This window comes from Pinus tabuliformis, chromosome 2_2 (genome assembly GCF_031772625.1).
Source record: "Pinus tabuliformis cultivar Carrire ecotype Pingquan chromosome 2_2, CPIR1, whole genome shotgun sequence".
NCBI lineage: Eukaryota > Viridiplantae > Streptophyta > Pinopsida > Pinales > Pinaceae > Pinus > Pinus tabuliformis.
In genome coordinates, this window is record NC_142300.1 from 406,273,190 (window position 1) to 406,299,406 (window position 26,217).

A 26,217-nucleotide genomic window follows, 5' to 3' on the forward strand; every position below is an offset into this window, starting at 1 on the left:
TAGATATACTTAAACATAAAAATTTCATAACAAAAAAAATTATTGATTAAATATAAATATGATTTAAAAAAATAAATTTAAAGTATTTATATAATTATGGTAAAATTGATGAAATATAGCCCACGGGGCTTTGGATTGACGGTGAATGGATGCCTTGTTAAGGCACTCCTTGCGATAGGTCACCGGTTCAAATCCCCCGTGGGTACTTAGGTTAGTCTTAAGATAGAAAAAAAAAAAATTGATGAAATATATAATCCAAGTGCCATATGAATTTTCTACAATATCATTTATGTTTAGATGGGAACATATGATTTGATTAAATATAAATATGATTAAAAAAATAAATTAAAATACTCATATAATTATGGTCAAAGTGACAAAATATATAATCCAAGAGCTATAATAATTTTCTACAATATCATTGACCTTCACATGGGAATATATTAAATTGTAACAGTGAAATTTTTAATATATCGATAACATAACACGATAATTGTGGATAATAAAATTCCAAGTGGGTATAAAGCAGGAGCAGGAGCGGGAGGTTTTGTGCGCAGCAAAGAGAGCGAGCGGGAGGTTTACGGCGCAGGAGAGAGGGAGCAAGAGAAGGAGCAGGAGCAGGAGCGGGAGAACCGGGAGGAGCAATTGCAGGGGATCCGGCAGGAGCAGGTGAGCAAGCGGGAGGGTTTGAATGCAGGAGCGGGAGGGTTTGAACGCAGAAAAGAAGCAGGAGCGGCAAGCAGGAGCGGGAGGTTTTGTGCGCAGGAAAGAGAGCAAGCGGGAGGTTTTGTGCGTAGGAAAGTGAGCGAGCGGGAGGTTTTGTGCACAGGAGAGAGGGAGCAAGAGTAGGAGCAGGAGCAAGAGGGAGCAGGAGCAGGAGCGGGAGAGCCGGGTGGAGCAGGAGCAGGGGATCCGGAGGGAGCAGGAACAGGAGCGGCGAGCAGGAGCAGGTGCGGTGAGCAGGAGAACCGGGAGGAGCAGGAGCGGCGAATCTGCGGGGATTCTCCAAAGGCAAGCGGGGCGTGAGGAGCAGGCTCCCCTGAGTCAGGCGGCGAGAGGCTAGCAGAGGGGTTTCGTCCTGCAGGCTTGTTTTCTTCTTCTGGTCTCTTAGTCTTCTCTGAGCGGGGGCGAGGTGACTTCCCATGCCACCTCTGCCCCCGGTTCTCACCTCTGCTCTGGTGGGTCTTCTCCTTCTCGCCGGCAGTTAGGTTTGTTCTGGCCACGGAATATCCTTTGGAGTGTTGAGGGAACAACGGGTTTTGCTCTGTTTCGTGCCGCTTCTATGGATCTTTCCGTTGGTCTTTTCTGTAGGCAGATCTGGTTGATTGTGGCAGTGATCTTGTTTCTGGTCTGATTCGAGTGGAGAGTTTGAGGGGGCGGGGAAGGAGTGGCTTCTTTTGCTGCTCTCTTCCTCATTTCGTGCCTCTCCTTTTGTAATGGGCGGACAGATCTTGCACTGTTTTCCGTTGCTTGTCTACGTTGTGCTTTGGTGCCATTTCTGCACCTTATAGATGGGTTTGCCTTGTTTTCTGGGGCATTATTGGCCTTTCGGGGCTATATTTGGTGATCTGTTTATACAGATTTGTATGTGGCTCGGTCCACGTTTTTGCATATGCTTCTTGCATTTGCATTATGTAATTTCTTTTTTATATGAATATATTATGCTTTTTCTTCTAAAAAATAAAATTCCAAGTGATACAATTTTATTGATAACACAACATAATAAACACGATAACTGTTGTTGGCAAAAGTCGAAGTGATAAATTTTATTAATAATACAACATGATAATTGTTTATAATAAAAGCCTAAGTCATACCATACAAAATAGTGGAGAGGGAGAAACCAAAGCCCTACTAAATAATTTAATCTATATTTTAGATTGAGTGGCTATATGATTGACGAATATTGATTTTAAAAAATATAAAACGGCTATATATGATTGATAGTGAAAACACAAGCTGTGCGTAAATGATTACAAGCACGAGCTGCGTATAAATTACTAGAAAGCTAGCAGCCAAAGTTATGCTAAATAAACAATTCAATATTTGTACTCTGTTAAATAAATAATTCAATATTTGCCCTTCAATGAAAAAGGAAATATATGTTTATCTCCCTTCTATATTAATATATGAATTCTGGTCAAATATCATGCACTCTCTGAAATATCAAGTTGCTTTGGAGCTTAACCATCGCAACTTTTCCTTGAATTAAATATGAGAAATAAAGTGGGATAGGGAACTGCATGAATCCTCCCTGGGGCCTAAACTAAAATCAGTTGTGATTTATTTTTAATGATGTAATAAAATGTGTCAATCAGCGATGGGTAAAATTATCATTAGCTACAATTTCTGAATGTCATCTAAAATGTTTGTCATTTTTAAACACTTTTTAAATCGGTAAAATTTAATTTTATAAATTTTTAATTTGAAAAAATGATATTTGGAATAATAATAAGGTAGATATAGTTGAATAGAGATTAGATTACAAAACCCGTGAAAACCAAACTACTCCACATAACTATTAGATCATATCTTAAATATTAATTTAAAATTTTAATTTATAATAATAAAAAAATAATTGAAATAATATTATGAAAATTATATCTTTTATGAATATGGTTCATATTTATAGGCTTTGCAATAAAATTTGAACCATATTCATAGGCTTTGCAATAAAATTTATCTTTGATTGGGGTATAAAACAGATCCAAAATAAAATACTAGAATTTTAGTGATGGGCATTTAATTTATTATATATTCATACACAAAAAAAATATTATTTATAAAAAGATTTTTACTCAAAAATTAAGATTAAAGTTTTAAGAATGAGGATAATTTATTAAACGGGTTGGAATTTATAAATGGTTTCATTTTATATTAATTATATTTATTAATTTAGTTTATTTTATTTATATGTGGTTATTAATATGAATTTTAGTTAAAAGTTTATTTTGATGATTCAAAACTAAAAAGTATATGGGAATAGTGAAATCCTATTCCTTTATGAACTACCAACACATAATTCTAGGTGGCGTGGCTTTTATTGAACAACAGTGGTGAGTAACAGTTAATAACGACTGTCTCACTTTTAATTTGACAACTAAGTTTGTGGATAACAGCTAATGATAGCTATCCCACTCTTGATTTCACAGCTAAATTATAATAAATTTTCTACTATAATTAAATATGTTTAATTATAACTAAATAATTTGAAAAAAAATTATTAAATTTAACCACAATCACCTCTACATAATTTACTATCCCTACCTTTTAATTATTCATATTCAATTATTTCAAATTCATATTTAACTATAAATAAATTAGATTATATCTAATGATTATAATTGATTATGGCTCATGATTATGTTTTATCAGGATAAACATCAAAACTTCTGTAGTCATAATAAAATCATGTACGATCACAGTAAGATTGTTCGTCGCGTAAGATGAAAGCTTTACCAAGGAGTGGTCCTCCTAGGCTGTCGCACACGGACCAAATGAATGACAAAGACAAATAGTTTACAACTACCAGAGAAGCCACCTACTAGTTGCGTGTATAGTTGGCATTTCTGGTTGCAGTCCCCACCTGCACAGTTTGATGATAATCTCGCGCTCACTCATTAGCAATAACAGTAAAACATAGAAAATATAGAAATCGTATTCAACATGTGAAAGATATTGTCGACAAAGGCACCGTATATGGACCCTGTAAGGTTATCGATAATATGCTATAAGGCCTGTTTCAAAGGAAGGAAATAAGGAAAGTTTTTAGTACCCGTTTCCTCCGGTCTGGTCTGTGTATTCATTAACCAGAGAAGCTCCATATAAGGTTCCGCAGTTCTCCTTTGTTTATTGTGAGACTGTTTGCCTCCGACTCAGAAACATGGAGTCCACAACTGATGTTCAATTGAAGATCGATGAGAATGGTTGGGTTATTCAAATCAAGGGAAGTTTTGATGTACAAGAAGAAGAGGAAGAAGTGAAAGAATTATGTATGTCTGTCTTTAATGTGCGCAAAGAGTTATTGGCGGTGAAGCCTGAAGCATACACTCCTCAGTGCATTTCCATCGGCCCCTATCATCACTGGAGATCTGAGCTCTATGACATGGAGCGCTACAAACTTGCAGCTGCTCGTAGATTTCAAAAAAGAATCAGCGGACTCAAGTTTGAGTCAACGGTTGTGGAGGAGTTTAAGAAGCACGAATGGCGAATCCGGAGCAGCTACCACAAGTTCCTCGACTACAAGGAAGAAACCTTGGCGTGGCTCATGGCTCTCGACGCAGTCTTCCTTCTTGAGTGTCTACAGTTTTATGTCAGACACGCCGATGAAAACTCGGACGCAGACGTCAAGCAGCTTGGACGAGTCCTAGATCCGAGTGGCACCAGTGCTGCCCACAATTCCATTGTCAGAGATCTCATGATGCTCGAAAATCAATTGCCGCTATTTCTATTGCAAAAGCTTTTGGAATTGCAGTTGGGTTCTGAAACCAAGGCAGAGGAGAGACTACGCACCCTGATGAGGTTTGTTTGCCAAGAATTTTCGCCTTTCAGCTTCAAGCCGCCCGAGGATTCGAAGATCCGTACAAATGAGAGAGGCCACATACTAGAGGTGCTGTACTACGCTATTGTTCCTGTTTCCAACAATCAAAACCCAAATACTCCGAAAGAGGAAGAAAAGGAAGAGAGTGTTCCAGAGGACAAGTCAGCCGTTACACGAGCCTTCAGTTTGTTGTGGAATGCTGTCTCCTCTCTCAACATTGGTCCCGTTCGATTTCTCATGAACTTGACTCGGAGAGCGCTCAGCGGGAGGGCTGTGCAGGTCGTAATGAAGTTGCCCTTACGTCTTCTTTCCACTCTTGGGAACCTACCTATTCTGAGTGCATTAAAGGGACCTTTTGCTCTTCTGGTCAATAAAGATGCCAACAAAAATGATGAGGAGGAGGAAGGGAAAGGCGAAGGGGAAGGGGATGAAGCATCCGTCAAGATCATACCTCCCACAAGAGACGAACTGAGCATACCATCTGTGGCCGATTTGTACTCTGCCGGACTCAAATTCGCCCCTACCGACGGCGATCTCACCTCAGTACGTTTTGATGTGAAGACTGCGACACTTTACCTTCCAAAAGTAAAGTTGGACAACAACACAGAGATAATCCTGAGAAATCTGGTGGCTTTCGAAGCTTCGGCTGCGCCAGGTGCGATGGTTTTCACACGATATACTGATTTCATGAACGGGATGATGGACAGCGAAGCGGATGTGAGATTGTTGAGACAAAGTGGAATTATCTGCAACCACCTCCAAAGCGACAGAGAGGTTGCGAGCTTGTGGAACAGCCTGGGTAAGTGCGTTCGTCTCACAAAGGTCGGATACCTGGACAATGTTATAGATGATGTAAATAGATATTATAATAGAAAATGGAATGTTGCGGTGGCGGAGTTCGTCAACGAACATATATTCGAGTCGTGGCAATTCCTATCTCTGGTAGCTGCAGTTATACTTTTAGTGTCCACTTGCTTGCAGGCTTTCTGCTCTGTGTATGATTGCAAGAAGTGGGTAGCCCAGCTGCAAGACTAGAGATACGCCCCCAGAATGTTGCTGGTGGACCAATTGCATTTACAATGTTGAAAACTGCCACTTCTAATGCCCTTTGTAAGATTCTTGCTTGATTGTCCTCCATTTTGTGTGTTGTGGTATGCTATGAGTATCACTGTTGACGGGAACTTTTATGTGAAATCTTCGGATTGCTAGAAGTGACCTTCAACTTTATTGTAGAATCAGATTAGAAGGGCCACTTCACAAAGTGAATACTGAACTTTCTCGTTTTGATGGTATTTGTCCTCCCTTGTGTGTCTTGTGGCTTCATCTGAACATTACATTCACACGTATTCTTATTCTTGAATTTTAGAGTGAGAATCCTCTCGCAGATTTTAAAGCGAATTACGAAATTAACAATTAATTTTTTTAACAATTCCCATCATTAAAGATAACCTAATAAAAAGTGGAATTTTATTATGTATAAAAGTATTTTTTTTTTTGTTTCTCCGTGTCCATTTCTATGTTCCTTCATCGATGGAAAGACGGTCAGTCTGTGAAAATGTAAAAATCTCAGATTGTGAAACATTTGATAACCCTTCCTGGGAATGGAAGCTGCCTGGGGCAGTCAACATTCACAGCAGTTGTAAAATTCCCAGGTAGTCTACTTTTATGACTTTTTTTCTAACTTTTATAGTATAACCTTCATTTTTATTTTATTTTAGTGTATTGAGGTTAGGTTACATTACACATCTCTCATCCATACTAAGATGTAGGAAGCAGCTCACTTTTCTCAGCGCAACGAAATTGTCACTCATACCCAAACCAAAAACAGGCTTTCGAGGAAAAAAAAATCATGCAGCTTTGCTTTAAAAATATCGACCCAATATTTCTGTGACTTCGACGGGTGGTTACTCTCAAATAAATCTTAGGTGACAATGGTAAGCACAGTGAAACATTTTGTCTACTGAATTACCAACAGACTCCCTTGTTCACCAACCTGAGCAATCATTTAGCTGCAAAGTTGCTTCTTCAACCAAAAGTATCAGGTACTCGAGAGAAGAAAGAATGGGCACAAAAACAATAGTTGATTTTCATCCAGCACAACTCTAAACAATGAATGGGAGACATAATCTTAACTTTTTTTTTTGGGATTTGGACTTGAAATCTTTGTTGTGAAGCCTAGGGAGACATAATCTTAACTTGTTATTTTGGGGATTTGTACTTGAAATCTTTGTTGTGAAGCCTATTTAAACAAGTTATGATGTCAATGGTCAACCTGGTTTGTATAGTAGAGATACCTAGTATGACAACGGTTAAAGGTTAGCTACATATTGGTTTAAAGGTTAGCTACATATTGGTTTGGCTGACATATAATATTTTGTCTAAGTTGGGTCATTTTAGATGGTCGACACGTGTTTGTACAACTATGACCATATATTCTCACATAAAAATTCATATGAATGCATGCATGGAACTTCTACTCGTCGTCGACTCGTGTTTGTATCCTTGTAATTTTATTTGAATTAATTTCTTAATATATATAATTAAAATAAATAAATAACAACTAAGTATATATTATTTTAATAATTAATTCCTAACAACTAATTTTTTTTTTTCTTCGTAAATGTTAATTCTATTAAAGAAAAATAAAAAAATATATATACAATGAGGTCAAAACCTTAGAGGAGGCCGCGGCCATTCCTCAACCAAAAACTCAGAGACATTACAGTTCAGGCTTACTGCCGAATTTACAGTACAGACTACAAAATTTTGAATTCGGGCCCTGACACACTGAAAGAGATTGCCCAGACTGATTTCGTCATGCCCTTCATTAACCACAAAAACAGAAAAGCAACTATCATAGCCATTTCTATAACAAAAAACAGAGACTAGAATGGCATTTGCCACAATCTGTAACCAGAGTATGAACCAGACAGAGACATCTAACCTCAAAATTGACAACACAAAACCAAAATTGCATAGGCCACCCGACAGGGAGGAGACAATTTTAATCTGCATGCTTTGGTGAATCCGGCATATCCCTATCCACCTGGCTGGAAGAAACTACCCAGGTCACAAAACCGCTTTCATCAAATGTCGGTGCGCCACCATCAGGAGTGGTCACCAAATTTAAAATCCCACCTGCACTCTGAGTCGGGCCGCAAGCCAGAATATCGCTTTGAGCCGGATCCACGGGCTGTTGCGGCATATCCGAGACATGGGCATCTTCTTGCTTGTTGTCCGCTTGGAACACCATCCCTGTCAGGTCCCCTAGAAGCACACTGTCTCCTTGAGATTCAGAGGAGGTAGTTGGAGCCGAGCTGACCTGATTGCTATCTTCCTCCGCGAAAATGATGGTGATACTTGCTGTCAAAACAGGCCTGTTGAGCCGGCTTTGAAAAGTGAACCTGGAGGTCTGGAATGAATTATTCGGTATAGGCCTAGCTTGTTCCAGAGGCGGAGAAGAAGGGGATGCTGAGGCGATAGGGATAACATTCTGAGGAACAGGGCGAGAAGGGCGGCCTCTGTTCCCGGTATGGCTGCCTCTGCGAGGGATACCTCGGCGTCGAGGCATATTCAGAAGTGCAAATTGACGGAAAGAGGGATTGAGGCAGAGCAAACCAATAACCGGAGGAACGCAGATAGCTTCAAAGAACTTACAAATCCAGGCTAGCAGCCAAATTCGGAATGCCAAACAGGGGTACTGAAGCAGCTCTGCTTCGCCATAAAAAGAACCAGTGACTGAAACAGGCGTATTGATCAGATCCATAACTATAAACCAATCTGTCTGCCGATCACCCATGCTCGCATTAATGCCTGACTGCAAGACCAACATTCGAGACTGCCCGGTATTGATTTCACCTGCGTTTAAATCCATTTGCCATCCTGCTACGCGTACCATGAGAGCCATCCACCTGCCGTCTGCCAGGCCAGCTGCCTGTGTAGTGCAGCTCCTCATAAATTACTATTAATGCCACCCGCATCCGGGTGTGTATTCTTCTTCTGAGATTTATCCCAAGTAACAATTTCCTAGAATTTAGCAAGTTGGTCCTCGGTGGCTATACTGGCTATAGACCCTTCAAAGTAATCTACCTCAGCTTCCTCTCCAAGATTAGCAAGAAAGTCAGCAAACTTGTTTCCTTCTCTTCTGGTGTGTTTGAATGAGATCGCTTGATGTTTAGAAAGCCAAATGTTTATCAGCTCAAGCCTTTGGGCCATTCTCCAGCTGTTGCTGACTTTGTGAATGGGTGATCCATGCATGAGATTTGTGATCATTCGAATTATAATTTGCGAATCCCCTTTTATGATGAGTGGAAAAAATCTCCTTTCATGAGCCATTTTAAGACCTCTCCATAGTCCCTCCAATTCTGCTGAATTGTTGGTATCCCAGCCTTTCGAGCCCATAAAAATACATTGAGGATTGCCATTGTGATCTCTGACGACTCCTCCATACCCTGCTTTCCCTGGATTTCCTTTTGAGGCTCCATCGAAGTTGAGTTGAAACATGTTAATGGGAGGCGGTGTCCATTGACTTGATTCTTTTTCCTGCATTGTGGGATTCTTTTTGATAATTGGCTGTTGGTTTATCTGGATCCTCCAATTGTCCCATACTGTTTTCTCCTGTGGTGAAGTGGGGAGGTCTTCTGCATACCATTCTCTAATCGATAGAGATTCCATGATGTTCTGATGAAATTTAGTCCAAATTTGCTCTAAGGGCATAATTTGATCCTTGAAAACTCTTCTATTTCGCTCTTTCCAGATGTTCCACATCAGTAAGCCAGGTATAATTTGCCACATAGTGTTAAGGAGATTGCTTTGAAATGGCTTTTGACTCCAGTTACGAATGGTTGCTTTGAGATATCCTTGCACTCTACCTTCTTTTTGGCAACGGAAGGCGACCTTCTCCCAAAGTTTTTTTCCCATTTGACATGTCTGCATAAGATGTATGGCTGTTTCCTCCTCTTGCCTACAGACGAGACATATGGATGGGCCCAAGAAGCTTCTTTTCCGAAGATTATCCCAAGTCAGAATTTTATTGTGGCATAAGAGCCATAAAAAGGTGGAGACCTTCGGCCAGTTGTAAGTGTGCCAGATTTTGTCCCATAAAGTGTCTTTATTTATCTGATCTTGGACTATTATCTTATATGCTTCCCTTGTGGTGAATGTTCCTTTCTCTTCATAGCCCCATCTTAGAATGTCTGATTCTTCTGAGATGGTGATTTGCCTCTTTTGTAGTTCTGTAGTGAGAGACTGCTGAGTTTGTTCAGAGCTATTCATTAAAATTTGGTTTGCCTTTTTCCATTGCCTGTGTCCTTGAGATGTAGAGGAGCTCCAGAATTGATTTACCTTGGCTAATTGATTGATCTCCTGCTCTAATATTGGATGATTTTGGAGTATATCTCTTAGTTTGGGTAATTGCTGCCAGGAATCTTCCCAAAATCGAGCTGTGGATCCACTTTTGACTTCCCAGAAACTGTGCTCTTGTACAAGACTTCTATGTTGTATAACCGCATTCCAAATTGCCGATCCCATGCTGACCTCCGTCATTCGTATTCTTTCTTCCATAGGACAATTGCTTGCATATTTAGCTGTCCAAAGAGAGGCCCATGGGGTATTAGGATAGGCTAGCCATCTCCACCAGATTTTTGCGCCCATTGCTTTATTACTGTGCTCAGGATCTCTTAGTCCGATACCCCCTGCTTTCTTTGGAAGACAAACTTTATCCCATTTAACTAGAGCCCATTTCCGATTGTGTCCTGAACTTCCCCATAAAAAATTGCGCTGGAGATTCTTGATTTCTTTGAGAACCCATTTTGGGGCAGCAAGGATGGAGAAGAGATACAAGGGCATGGAATTTAGGACAGCCTTGATAAGAACTAGTCTGCTAGCCATGTTAAGGGCTCAGTGAGTCCAAAGGAAGAGACGAGCCTCCAGTTTTTCCAGCAACTGATTCCAAGAGGAGTGTTTAAGAGCCGAGGCCATTAAAGGAGCACCTAGGTATTTGGAGGGCAGGGAAGCAGTAGTGAATCCCAGAATTCGGCCGATAGCTTTTTGGGTGGGAACAGGGGTATTAAAGAAAAAAATCTGGGATTTAACTCGATTGATAAGGGCGCCGGAAGCATCAGAGAAGTTTGACAGAATTGATTTGAGGAGGCGTGCTTCTTGCACCGATGGATAACCGTAAAGCATATTATCATCCACAAATTGTTGGTGGGAGTAGGAGGGGGAATTATTGAAAGAAAGGCCTTTTAAATGCTAAGCAAGCCTGGCCGAAGTGATACTTCTGCCTAGTCCTTCAGCTATAATAACAAAAAGAAAGGGAGATAAGGGGTCTCCTTGCCTTATACCTCTAGATGGATGGTACGTAGCTGAGGGGATTCCATTGATTAAAACAAAGAAAAAAGCTGAAGACAAAAGATTAAAAATCCATCTGACCCATGATGGGGCAAACCCAAAGGCAGTGAGAATTTTTTGAATATAGACCCAACTAATACTATCAAAAGCTTTGGACAGATCTAACTTAAGCAACATACCTGGCTTTTTGGTTTGCTTTAAGGAATGGATTATCTCATGAGTTAGAATAATCCCGTCCGTTATTTGCTGGCCTTCTACATACCCAAACTACTCGGGCGAGATAATAAGAGAGAGCAGCGGTTTTAGTCTGGTTGCTATGACTTTTGATGTTATTTTATAGATGATATTGCACAAGGCAATCGGTCTATACTTGTCTGGAGTGTTAGAATCTTCCCCCTTTGGAATTAAGGCAATGAAAGTGGCGTTTAGCCCTGGATACATCCATCGAAGTGCCCTGGATTCCTCCACTAATTGCCATACCTCATATTTTATAAGGTCCCAAAAATTATGAAAGAAATTTGACGTAAAACCATCCGGACCCGACGCTTTCCCCTCCTTCAAGTGATGTACCGCTTCTTCAACTTCCTGTAGATTGATGGGTTTAAGGAGGAGACTATTGTGTTCCTCTGTTATTAGCTTTGGGATGTCCTTTAGGAGCTTGTTAATAGCCGGCATTCTGTCTATATTGGGTTCCTGATGTGCTTTCTTAAAATATCTGAGAAATTCCTCTTCAATGCCTTCCTGTGTTTCAATTTTGTCCCCCTGTTCATTTTTGATGTGAGTAATACAATTGTTCATTCTGCACTGGACTGTAGTTTTATGGAAAAATTTTGTGTTCTTTTCTCCATCTTTTAACCATCTAATCCTCGATTTCTGCCTCCATAATGTTTCCTCCTGTTTGGCCCTCTCTAATATTTGAGATTCTATGAATTGCTCCTGCTTGGATAACTCCTCCGTGCGTCCTTCAGTTATAATGTTTTGCTGGATCCTCTTCATTTCTAAGTTGAGAGTGGCTTGAGCTTTAAAAATGTTACCAAAAGTATTATGATTCCAGCGCTTGATTGCTCCTTTAAGATGCTTGAGTTTTTGCTGAAACTTGGACATTTTTGTACCTCCAGTAGGATTGAAGTTGAGCCAAGTTGATCTAACTAATTTCTCGAAGTCCGGATGAGTTAGCCAAAATTCTTCAAATCGAAAGGGTCACTTGAGGTTGTTGCCAGGTCTGTTCCATTGAAGTTCGATAGGCCAGTGATCAGATCTTGAGATAGGTAGTATGGATGCTGTAAATTCCCCTCCTAAATGAGTTGCATTGTCTGAGATAAGAAAGCTATCAAGACGCGAAGCAATTTGCTGCGATCCTTCTCTCTTGTTGCTCCAAGTGAAGAGGCCATTGCTTGTGGGAACGTCCACCAACCAATTAGTATGAATGAAATTTTTTAGTAGGTTACCATCATTATTTACTCTGCTTCTGCCCCCTTGTTTTTCCTCCATGCTTGCTGTCATATTGAAATCACCTCCAGAAATCCAAAGTGGGTATGGCCTTTCTGAGCTGAGATCTGACAATGTATTCAGGATTTGAGCTTTTTGAGCAGTATCCTGAGGAAAATAGACATTAGTTATAAATCCATAAGTGTTAGTACCTATGAGATGAAATGTTGCATGAATGAAACTTTTATTAGCTTGTATGTCATTTAATTGAATGGCTCGCGCATCCCAAAGAATTGCGAGTCCTCCTGAGGCTCCCTATGCATCAACAGCTGTTACTAGCCCTCCTGGCCAGGCTTTCACTGCTATTTTTTCCAAAATTGTTGAATTGCATTTCGTTTCCTGCAGAAAGAGTATGCTTGGTTTTTCTAGCATAAGCATATTTTTTAATAATCTGCCTTTCCTTGGGCCATTTAGCCCTCTTATATTCCATGATATCAGCTTCATTGAGAAGGATGGGGGTTAGTATTAAAATCTCTGGTCAGTTTGGCATACCTCACTAACTCCACTAATACCTCTCCTATCTTGATGGTTCTCTCAAGTGTTGTTTTTCTACCCCTTTTCTTATTATCCTTTGTGATGAACTTGCCATCCCATGGGCTTCCTATCTAGACACCTAGTGAGTATTTCTTCTGTGCCCTGTTTAATACTTCTACTAGGTTGTCCACTTGTCGATCTGGTATTTTTTTCAAAATTCCCTGTCTTGCATGCTTGTTCCAGGCCTAGAATATCCAGATCCCCTATATCTAAAGACTCCGGATCTTCTTCCATGATTTGAGGTTCTTGAGAGGATTCCTCTCGTTCCTTTGATGATTTGTCATTGGGTTCAGTGTATTCCACTTCCATTCCTTGGGATTGCCATGATACAGATTTTGCTTGCGATTGCGGGGTTGATTGCTTATGAGTCATATCTCCTATTTGCACTGAAGTTTCTCCTAGTTGTTCTTTATTGGATTCCTTGTTCTTCTGCGCTTCCTTCTCTAGATCTTGCATATCAGTTTTGGCCAGGGCTTCAAAGCTATTACTCGTTGTTTGTATTGGCTTGTTGACCGGGTTTACCTTGGGATTACCTGTTGTTCTTTTGTTCCCTCTCCTTCGGTTTGTTACCTTAGTGAAACCATCTGATGTTTGATTATCTGAGCTCTCTTGGGAAGAGGGTTTCTTATTAAGTGGACAGTCTCTGTAGAGATGCCCTATATCATGGCATTTCCTACATCTAAATGGGACATGCTCGTAATCTATAACTTGAATCCATTCAGAATCTTCATGAAAGAAACTTACCGTGTCTGGCAGTGCTTGCTTGAGGTCCATATAAACACATATTCGAGCATAAGACGTGTATCTGCATGATTTTGTTTCTTCTGCAATCTTTACAAACTCACCAAGAGCGTTCCCAATCTCCTGAAGGGATTTTTCCTCCCAGTATTCCCACGGCAACGAATACAACCTTATCCACACAGGAGCGTAGCTCAGGTCTTCCTTGTCTGGATTGAATCTTTCGACCCACGCTTTGAGATATAATCCTACAGAGTTGAAAAAATAGGGACCCCCATCAAGAATCCTATTGCGATCTTCCAAGCAGTTGAAAACTGCAGTAAAAAACCCCTTTGCTCCTAGGTGCAGAGTGATATGCCCTTTTGGATGCCATTTAGCGCTTATCCAACTTCTCAGCGCTTTCTCCGTTGGCCATATTCCTATGAATTTGCCGATCAGCGCGTGGTCTCTCATATACTGTATCCTGGCATTGATGCGATGACTTGGGAACTCCACTCTTGGTCTGTGAGTTGCTACTGGCTTGCATGTGGAAGAACTTGCTCTGTTTCTGTCTTCCTGATCTATGTCCTTGCCCTTCTGCTTGCTACGATCCGTATTACCTCCGCTCTGTTCATTTTCATTTTCCTTTTCTTCCGTCGACGGCATCTGACTATCCTTATCGGGGGGAGGCTCCTGACCCTCCCCCTGAGGTGATTGCATTTTACTTTTTGCCGATGGCCGCTCTATTCTGACCACCCTTCCGCCCGATCTTTACCGGCTATACTGAGCTTGGCAGACCTGCCATTGCAGGAGTTGCAAAAACCCTAGGTTGGGTTGCATAGGCCCATTCCTAACAACTAATTTATAATTAAATCTTATTTTAATTAATTACCGCATCAGACGTTCCTTTGTGAAAATAATTCCCCTAGCTGTCACTCTGCATGGGTCTACACCGTTGGGTTGAGTGTTAGACGATTGGAGAATAATTTACCCTCGGATTGATATAGTTTCAACTGGATGACATTTGATATCCTCTCAACTCGTTGGGGTTAACCAAATTCATGGTCTTTCGCTACTCGACGGGGAGGTGTAACCTAGTCTGGTGGTCTTCACCATTTTCTCCACACAGTGGGCAAAGAATTCAGCCAGAAGAGAATTCGGCTAGAAGAGCTCCGTTCCTTTTCTCCATAGAGTGGGCAAAGATTTCGGGCACAAGAGCTCTGTCATGGCAGCTAAGCGAGTGAAGATGCTCTAAGAAGTAGTAAGGGTTTTAAAGCCTGGCTGGATGGTCATTATCAAGAAGTGGTAAGGGTTTTAAAGCTCGACGGGATGGCCATTATCTGGGACTTAGTATACGTTCCTGCCTATGGTATTTTCATCAATCCCCTTTTCCTTTCATTATTGTTACTGAGATGTGTTGTGATGGAATAGATTATTTTGCTTGATTTATAGGTCTTGTTGTGACAACAGTCGTGTTTGCAAAATTTATATGATATATTAATTGTTGTAGTTTTTCCAACCCCGACAACACCCATTGGCATTCACTACACATCCATATCTTTCCTCACTGTTACACTTCAGATATAGTCACATGGCCCTGGTATGTTGTTAGTCATCAGTGAATATGGAGAACCAGTCATTTTGCTATGATCTGTGGGGTTGTACAGGGATGTCATGTAGTTTTAAGGCCATAAGGTCTTAGAGAGGGGCGAAAACGAGGCTTCTTGCTGCAAGGCATTATGCCTCTCACAGGGATCTAGAGGATTTCAAACGTAGATGGCATGGCTAAACAGTTGCATTCCTTCCAAATGAATTGTTTGAGCTGTAAATTTCTAAATCATAGATTTTTCTGAATGCTTTGGAGCTATTGGCGAACCAGGTGACTTATGTTTGGAGAATATTTTCAGATTTGTTTTCCTTCATAGGAATCTGTACTCTAGCGAGCTTTGTTTCTGGATGATAAAGATATCTATATCTCACTCTTTCTTGTCTGAGGAAATTGCTTCCATATATCTTTCTAGTCGTAGAAAAGGTTAGTTCTTAGAGGCCACTTGATTCCCCCATTCCGTTGGAATTTTGATAGAGCTTCTCCCTCTTTTTAGTCATTTTCTTCCCACAAAACTATAGATCAATCAGGTAGTTGGAGATGATATCTATTGGACATACATTTATAGGGCTTGGATCTCCCTCAAGTCTCTTGGCCCTAAGATGGCATTTTGTTATGAGCATCATGTTGTTGCAGCGTGCATGGTGGTCTCATTACCTCTCTTGACTACATTTGATGTCATTGGATGTTGTTATCACGGTAATCTACACAAAGAAATTTGTCTAACAACTGCAGGCAAATCAATCTCTGTCTATCACAGTTAGAAGACCTCTATGTTCGGACTCGTGCTTTTTCAGTGTCAAGGGGGTTTCCCTAATGGTTGTATGCTGCCACCTAATTGACAAATCTACATGTATTGCAAGATGTTGGGCACATGAAAGACTCCCTCTTGAGTTGTTTGTACTCCCATTTACGCCTCTAACAGTGGTCTAGAGGAGTTCAAACGTAGGTGGCATGGCTAAACAATTGCATTCCCTCTAAATGAATTGTTTGAGTTGTAAATTTCTAAATCATAGATTTTTCGAAATTCTTTGGAGATGTTGATGAACCAGGTGAGTTATGTCTGGTGAACATTTTTAGATTTGTTTTCCTTGATAGGATCTGCACTCTAGGGGGCTATGTTTCTGGATGACAAAGATATATGTATCTCACTCTTTGCTTGTTTGAGAAGATTTCTTCCACATATCTTTCCAGTCATAGACAGGGATGGTTCTCATAAGCCACTTGATTCCTCCATTCCATTTGCATTTTGATAGAGTTTCTCCCTCCTTTTGGTCATTTCCTTCCCAAAAACTATAGATCAACCGAGTAGTTGGGGATGATATCTATTGGATGTACATTTAGAGGGTTTGGATCTCCCCCAGATCTCTTCACCCTAAGATGGAATTTTATTATGAGCATCATGTTGTTGCAATCTGCATGGTGGTATCATTGTCTCTCTTCACTACATTTGATGTCATTGGATGTTGTTATCATGATAATATACATAGATAAATTTATCGAACAACTACAGGGAAATCAACCCCTGTCACAATTAGAAGACCTCTTTGTTTGGACTGGTGCTTTTTCAATCTCAAGTGGCTAGCCTAATTACCTTAGTGAGCCCGATTTCTACCCATTCACTAGTTGAGCCCGGTTCCGATAGTACGAGTCCGATACGAGTAGTACCTTGTTGATTCCGAGTCCGATGTCCCTACCCTACGGCACTGCACACTGGTTGGTTACTATCCGCATCACACTTACCAAACTATACTATACTCTAAAACGATTCAGTAGGTTCAATCTGTATATTGCTCCTCCCGGCATGTTGGAAAACTAGCAAACTATATATATATATATATATATATATATATAGATATATATATATATATATATATATATATATATATATATATATATATATATATATATATATATATATATATATATATATATATATATATATAGATAGATAGTCTATCATATTTCTTCTCTATTCTCTACAGATAGGATAAATAGGATGATTGATTAAGGAAATTTCTCATTCTTTATTTAGTAGCCTCTTTCCCTTACTGGGAATATATATCACGGTGAATAAGGTTGATACCTCTGTTTGGTGGGGTTTTACAGGAATGGCATGTATTTTTAAATCAATCAGGTCTCGGGGAACTGGAAAAACTAGGCAATAATTCATAATCTCATGTTATTACATATGATATATTAATTGTTGCAGTTTTTCCAACCCCAACGACACCCATTGGCATTTACTACACATCCCTATTTTCCCCTCACTGTTACACTTCAAATCTACTCACATGGACCTAGTTTGTTGTTAGTCATCGGTGAATATGGAGAACAATTCATCGTGCTATGATCTATGGGGTTGTATAGGGATGTCATGTAGTTTTAAGGCCATAAGGTATTAGAGAGGGGCGAAAACAATGCTTCTTATTTTAAGGCATTATTCCTCTGACAGGTATCTAGAGGAGTTCAAATGTAGTTGGCATGGATAAACAGTTTCATTCCCTCGAAACGAATTATTTGAGTCGTAAATTTCTAAATCATAGAATTTTATGTATGCTTTGGAACTATTGATGAACTAGGTGACTTATGTTTGGAGAACATTTTCAGATTCGTTTTCCTTCACAGGATCTACACTCTAGAGGGCTTTGTTTCTGGATGACAGAGGGCATTAATAAGATTTCTTATAGTCCCGAATAGAAATATAATTGAGTGCTTGCAACAAATATTTTGATAGAATAAAATTGAAGGATTTAGTTTTCACTGTAGTGGCTCCAAAGACCAATTCTGAGCACATACAACTATTAACACTGTCCAAGAAATAAGAGAATTGAATTTGTCCAGGTATCAGGCGTGGATATGATGACTAACGTAATTAGCGACATTGAGTTTTTTGTTAGTTTGGAGCAATTTTCGGGTAGAGGACTTGTCCCACGATTGGAATATGGTTTACCAATTTTTGCAATGATCATCATGAAAGAATCATTGAGATTTCCTATTGAAAAAAGCAACAAGACTAACAACCAGAATGTGATTATGCCAATTTTCTCAATGTAAAAACAATGGTTTGTTGCGTTGTTGCAGCTATATTTGGTGTCTTAGGCAGAACATAAATTTTGACTTTTAATCCAATAATAATTTATAATATCTCATCTCCTTCTCTTTTATTCACTAACAATTAACCTACTAACTCACTAATTAAGTTTTACTTATTAACACTGACTCAGTAGCTATGCAATCGATCTCTTATTCCTAACCCACATACCCATGAACCCCTAACCCATAAACCCACTATGTAAAATGTAAAATAGGTTAGGGTGTTGTTTGGAAATTTTTAAAAGAGATAATCTAGTTTGTTCACAAAACCTGCTTATGACAAGCTAAGAAAAAAATTTGTCCATCTTTTAAAATAATGCACGAGCTCACATCACGGTTACTTAAGGACTACCAAACATATTGCATGGTGAACATCATTAAGCATGAGCCTCTGTCTGGAAAAACCGTTGCATCCTTTCTTTCTTAACACAATTTTAACCAAATATGTGTTTAGGTTTTTTCGTGTGACTTGTCTCAAAAATAAATTTGTAAACCTCTTCATTGACCTCAATCCAGGGTTCTTTTTACCCTATTGTCTTTCATCTTCTTCTTCATCTTGTCAATTCCATACCACTTGCCCTCTTATGAAGGTGTGGCATCATTCTGATCCAACTCAATAAGGCCCTCTGATACTTACTCTCTTATGCAATAGAAATTTTGGTAGAATAAAATTGAAGGATCTAGTTTTCACTGTTCATCTTCTTCTGCATCTTTTAGTTTTCAACTTTCTCTCCGATCTTTTTTCTGTTACCTATGTAGAAGGATTGTGTTGAATATTAAGCCTGTATATTTGGTGTTACTGATCAATGGGAGCCTTTTGAATTGAAGGCAATTTTCACCATGTTTGGACCAAAAACATGGTTGACCACAATTGACCAAATTTAACATCGACAAAAATAAAAAGACAAGAAGTAATAATAGGAACAATATAACTAGTTAAATAGAAACAACACCACGTTAAAGTATTCACCCATGTGATTATTTTGAAGCATTAAATATGCCAACTTTAACAAAAAAATACCAAAACAAATAACTAAATCATGACATGAAGAAATAAAAACCATCAATAGCATATCCAACCACTCTGTGAAACCACTAAACTCAGTTGAAGATAAAAAAACTCAAAATGATATAAACTTCAATCGCTTCTCCTCTTTTTTCCTTATTGTAACATAAGCATTGTTTTTCATTTTTGCATAACGTTGATAAGAAAAAGGTGGTTAAATATGTAAACCATTAATGGATCTCACTCTTGATATAACTGTAAATGTCAAACCCTACCTCTCTCTACCTCTCTCTATCTCCAATATCTACAGTGGCTCATTGCAAAGTCATCCCTTGTGACTTGTGTATAGTCAAGCCCCATGCCATTTTTAAAGCCATCTATCTAAGGTTCCCTCTAATAACAGGTGTTATGGGAACAACATTTGGATAATCCTTGTCAAATGTAACACTAGTGTACTTCTCAAAAATAACTGTAGTAAACTGTGGAAGTTGTAGCATGTGTGTACCAAGTGAATAGAAGATATCTTCTATATATCCAAGAGCACCATTAACCAACCCAAATTGCACCCATAAATGACACGTAAGCATCATGCTCTCACCGCAACACAAAAAGACCTCATGCTCCATGACATCATCATCACTGTCAGCAATCTTGGATCTCCTAGGACATTTCACAACACATCTTGCAACTAGGAAATTCAACGATTTGAGCGTTTTCCGATTGTGAAAATTAATGAGATGATTCGTTGCAAAAAAGTGAATTGAAGAATAAAATAAAACCTTTTCCTGAAAATCCAAGCAATGATCAACACGCATCATAAGAAGATCCCAATCATCTAAATAAGGTTCAACATTTATAATATTCATTAAAAAATTGCAAAAAGATGCCTACCTAGGATCATCTCCCTGCTACCTATAAATTTTATCCAAAGCGACAACAATGTTAAAAATTTGGCACAACAATTTCCCAGTTGTTCTTCTAGGATACAGGGGTTTATCCTTAACTGGAGGAAGCTACCCAAGATCACCCACAAGAATTATGGACCTGTCACCAAAAGGAGAAGCTTTCTTTTTCGGAAAGGCTTCTCGCAAGAAAGAATCTCTTTCCATAAACAATCTTGGCCCAACAAAGCTCATTTCATCAATTAAAATATATCGAACATGGCTCATTTCTTCTTGGAAATTTGTTAGATCTTGACCATTCAATGGTTTCATATCTTTAATAGGTATTTTCAAAGCAGAGTGTATAGTTTTACCATGTATACTAAAATGAGCTATATCAGTTGAAGCAAGCAATATTATTGGACTTCTTTCACCCATTGTTGAAGCTGAAAGAGCATGACAAATACAATGAATAAGAGAATGTTTTCCCATTCCAACAACTCGTTGAATAATCATTAGCAAAGGATCATCGTCCCGACCATTAAAAAAGTGGTGAAACACAATTTCAAAAGAAACACATTATTTCTCTGATAAAGATGAAGGCAACAAATTTTTGTTGGCATTGATGCCAACAAGGTTATGGTCATGATCTTACTTGTCATATGCATGTGTCATGGATGTTGACTTGGTGGTGGTATATGTTGCCATTGACGTATGGATAATGAGATGGTTGTGTTGGCATTGCTTTCAACTCTAGAGGTCATGCACTTATGTCAACGTCATGATGATGTACGCTGATGGACCATGGTGTGTGTCGGTATGTGTTGGCATTGATGGAGCATGATGGTAGATTAAATATAAAATATTAAAAAATATAAACATTATAAAAAAATATAAAAAGAATAAAGATTAAACAAAATAGACTTCCTTTGGGCTTCTTGGCGAGCTCAACCCGATTCCAAGAATTAGGTGAGGGACTCATTCGATTCTCGGAATTGGATTGAGCCCTCCCAGGGGCCCGAGGGGATGCGACTCTGGGTGGGCGGAGCTGCACATAGCTCTACATGCCCAGGGCCTCAACCCCTCGGGCCCCTAGGCAGGCTCACTCTAATTCTCAAAATCAGACTGAGCCCGCCCAGGGGCCCGAGGGGCTGCGACCCTGTGCGACCAGAGCTGTTGCGTGTAGCTCTGCCCGACCAGGGCGTGGTCCCTCGGGCCCTTGGCCAGGCTCAATCTGATTCCGAGAATCATATTGTGTCCACCTAAGGACCAAAGGAGCATAATTTTTTTTAATATGTTTTTATAATAATTATGGTTTATTGTATAATTTTTTTTTGGTTTTATGGGTTTTTATTTTTATTTTTTAATCAATTTTTTTGCTATTTTAATTTTCTTTGTACATTACTATTTTTTTTTTTTGGTAATGTTTTTTCATAATGTTTTTTTTTAATGTTTTTTTCAATGATTTTTTTATTTTCAAGTTGTTTATTATTTTTTATATTTTTAGTTTGATTCTTTTTATTACGGTTTTTTTAATTTTTTAAATATATATATATATATATATATATATATATATATATATATATATATATATATATATATTATTATTATTATTATTATTATTATAAATGTGTTTTTTCTTTAATTGTCCGATGTATTTTTTATTTTGCTTATTTCATTATTTTTTTTCTTTCATCATGTTTTTTGAAAATATGTTTTTGTTATTATTTATTTCTTTATATTTTTATATTTTTTATATATATTTTCTATCTTTTATAGGTTGATTTTGTTTTTTTTTATCATTTTTATGATTGATTTTATTTTTTGTCTTTTTTTGGTTAATTTTGCTTTTGATTTTTTACATTTTTACGTTTGATTTTTTTTTTTGTCTTTTTTATATATTCAATATTTTTGTCATTTTATGCTTTTTTTTCACATATATTTTTATTTACTTTTTATTATTGTCTTTTTAACTTTTTTGTTTGTTTGTTTTTTCTTGTTTCGTTTCATTTTTTTTGTTTTATTTAATTTTTAATTTTATGTTTTCATTACTCTTTTGAAATTTTAATGTTTTTCGGAGTTATGATAAAAAAAATTATGCCATTATTTCAAAATGTTGAAAATTTATCCTAAAAAAAAAACAAATGTTATTTCAATATCAACACTTTTCATTTTCAAGGTGGTTTTTGCACAAATGGTTTTCTCCGCTATTTTTAAAACATGTTGAAAATTTACCCTAGAAAAAAAAATGTTATTCCAACATTAGCACTTTTCATTTTCAAGTTTATTTTTCATGTTTTTTGGGATTTTTTTGGCTACAGTTCTTGTTTTGAGTTTATAGTTCCCGATTCAAAGTTTACGCTGTTTTTAGAGGTTTGATGAAGAGTGGAGGACTTGTTAACACACTTGGTAACCTTGTTTGTTGTCTCTTCTGGGTCAACTTGGTATTGACACTTGGGAGGCTTGTTTGGTCTAATTGCTAAGGTGTTAGAGGCCATGTTAAAGGTGTAGAGACTAGTATAGATGCATGGGAAGGTGATCCAATAGGTGGCAGAGGTTTTGGACAAAAGAACTAATGTGTTTACTAATCTTAAGCCCCATTTGCATGCATAGAGGCCAATGGGAGCAGTTGGGATGCTCCATTCGCATGGAGGGCAACTTAAGGGAGTGGTTATAGACCCAATCGAGTTCAAATAGTGTCAAACATGCGAATGATGGTTTTCATGACATTTCCTCTGCATTCGTCATGTTGTTCGAAAGGAAATTAGCTTGGAAATTCCCAAAGGCTTCCATAATTGGTTGAAAAAATCTAGAATAGTTTGAAAAGGTCCTCTCATGATGTGAATGCATTTAGTGCAATAGTAGTGACTTAGTGGATTTATTTGGTATAATTTGTGCACCTTTGATCCTAGCCCAAAGCTCAAATTCACCCTACAAGTTTTATATACTTGATCTTGGAGCTATGTGATGGTTGATTGTGAGTTGATTGAGTTGAGGATGTATGTATGAGAGTGAGAAGGTATTAGAGAAGGAAATTATGCTTTAGACCTTGAGTATAGCTTATATTTCTTTATTCCATGAGTGTTAATGGCTGAGTAATGGGCATATCTGAAGCATGATGCAAAATTGGGATTGTTGGTGTAGAGATTCATTGGAGAGTGTTGTATGCTGCTGGATATAGTTTTTGTGGAGACTCTCAGACTTGTTTTTGCAAGAGATTCTATTAATTTTGGTGCATAGCCTTAGTGTTGTATGTTTCTAATTGTAGTATGCAATAGTTACATTCTGATTTGAGGGTTTGATATCAGATTTATGTGGCCACAATTTTGCTATATTTTGTGCATTTTTTTATTATATTGATTTGATGATGAGATCCTGATGCTAAGAGAATGTATGCATAACTAATTTCTGGTTGAGCATAGTGTCTTCGGATCTAGTTTAAAAATACATGAATGGAAGTTTGCATAGTGGTAGAGGAGCAGTGACTTCATGAGATAGGATTAGGGATAAAGAAAGCTTCAACAAAGGAACAAGTTTCTCATCTAATGGTGGTTGGATAATTTGGGAAAAACTGGGTGAAGCTCATTGGTCATGGTGGTGACCAACAAATTGAAGTCTGTAGAGTTGATTAATAGTTCAAGAGTAACTGGGTGAGGATCGTTGATCGTGGTGGCCTTCAACGGATGGTAGTCCATAGATCTGTAGAGAACAAAGTCTTCGAGTTGATGAGTAATATCGAGTCTCCTAGCCTATCAGAGTTGGAATTTGCATATGAGGCCGAGTCTCCATGCTGATGGGAGTCAGGACACTATGTAAAATATCAAATGCTTGAAATAATAGAAATTCAAAGCAGATCAACAATAACAAGGGTGGTTTTTCTCCTTAAAGGGTTTCCACCAGAAACCTTGTGTCCCATGTGTGATCACGATTTGTGTGGTTATGATTTGATGGTTTTCTTTTCATATATGATGCTTATATGTTTACATTTTTATTGTTTACTCATATGCTCCTAACATATTATGAGTTGCTACAATAATAAGTGTGTGATTCAGTAAAGTTAATAAAATGAAAAAATTGTATATAGATCACACTACTGATTCACCTCCCCCGCCCCACTCAGTAGTCCTCAAAGGTTTCCAACAATCGGTATCAAAGCACATTTCCAATGATTAGTATTAGAGAGGGGCTCTTGGTTGCAACTTGATCGTTGGAGACTCGATCTGGAGTTTGTTGGAAAAATTTGAATTTATTTTTTGGAAGGGGTAAGAGAAAGAAGAAACAAACTCAGAGAATAAATGGCCTTCAAAATAAGGAAGCTCAACCACAAAAACCTCATCTTACTAGTGCAAGTGGTTCAACAAACAATGTGCAGAAATCATAAGATCAAGAACCAAAGGTATTGCAACAAAATGAACCCAAAGGTATAATTGTTAATGATTTTCTTTTGAGTTACAATTTTAAGGATTCTGATTTTAATCATGTTGCATTGCCTAGTGAAGATGAGTAGAATGTTAATATTATTAGAGCTAAGATCTCTAGACTAATAGTTGCATGCAAGGATCATGAAATAATATTACATAACTATGATGATAAGGAGGCCAAGCTCAAAGAAGAGATAGTGGGCTTCGAAGTTAAAATGGAAGAATTTGAAAAAGTTTAAGAAGGTATGAAGAAGCAATATCAAGTGAAGGTAGAAGAAGTTGCAAAATTAGAAGCATACATGGTTTCCTTGAGAAATCAGCGAAAGATGGAGAAGAGTACAATTGCCTTGGATAATTTTTTTGATATCCAAAGATCACCATTGGATAAATATGGTATTGGATTTCAAAAGGGTGAATCTATTTTGCATGCAGGTAAAAAAACCAAAGAAGAACCCAAGAAATCTGTAGAAAACAATCCCATCAATAAGAGTGATATCCAAGGAAACCAGAAGCAGATTTAACAACTAGATAGCAAAAAAAAGTACCAACAGTAGAAAAAAGCAACACCAACAACCATTCAAGTAGCGAAACCAACAGCAGAGAAGAAAATCTCAAGGAGCACCTAGATTTAGAAGACCTTTTGCTCCTAGAGATGATCATGACATATCTGAAAGATTTCAAAGGAAGCAAAGTCCTTTTGTTCCTTTTGTGCATAATGTAGAATGTTACAATTGTCACAAGTTTAGGCATATTTGAAAATTGTTGGAGAAGAATATATATAACAAATTAAGAGATTCCAACAATATCATCAACCAAGGAGAATGGACAATAGGTATAATCGTGGTTTTTGTGGTTATTGTTACTCATGTCACTTGTTTGGCCATAAGGAAATGGATTGCAGTTCTAACCGTAGGAGGAGAGACACATTTCATGCACAGTTAAGATCTGGCATGAGCAGTAGGATATTTGATACTCTTACTTCATATCTTGGCCATGTGGAGTGCTTTATATGCCATAGATTTGGCCATATGGAAAGAGATTGTTTGTTGCCCCGTTATTCAAGACAAAACCAATAAAGGTAGAAAAGACAAAGAGGATCTAGAACTAAACCAAATAAAAAAGAGAGGAAGCGAGAAAAGGAAGAGAAAAAATAGTTGATCAAAGACGAGAAGAAGTAGCCTAAAACTCTATGAAGCAAGAAGGAGAAACAAGTCTTCATCTAGTGAAGAGAATTCCCTCGTGTAGTCCATGATTATTCATGCATACTTATAGAGGACTACAGATCATGAGAAGTGCAAAACCTCAGGGGAAGCATATGAAAGTTATGGCAGCAACAAGTAATGATTTATTTTTAGCCTCATGCACACTTAGGTCCATAGGATCAACCTGTTTATTGGAGGTATATTGAGCTCAGGGGGAGCCATGAATGGTATGATATTTTCCCAGATTATTTGGCATATTCTTCACCATTTTCACTCACATTTTATAATTGTTATACATATGTTTCATGAGTGAAAAATAGCACATTTTTCAACCATATATATGTTTTTGGTTTCCACTAACAGTTGGTTGAAAAG

The 26,217-nt window shown here is 38.1% G+C and overlaps 1 pseudogene; it reads left to right on the top strand.

Annotated features, from left to right (window-relative positions):
• The first annotated feature begins 3,669 nt into the window (after positions 1–3,669).
• LOC149193003 (putative UPF0481 protein At3g02645 pseudogene) lies at positions 3,670–5,832 on the top strand (annotated as a pseudogene).
• The last annotated feature ends 20,385 nt before the right edge of the window (positions 5,833–26,217 follow it).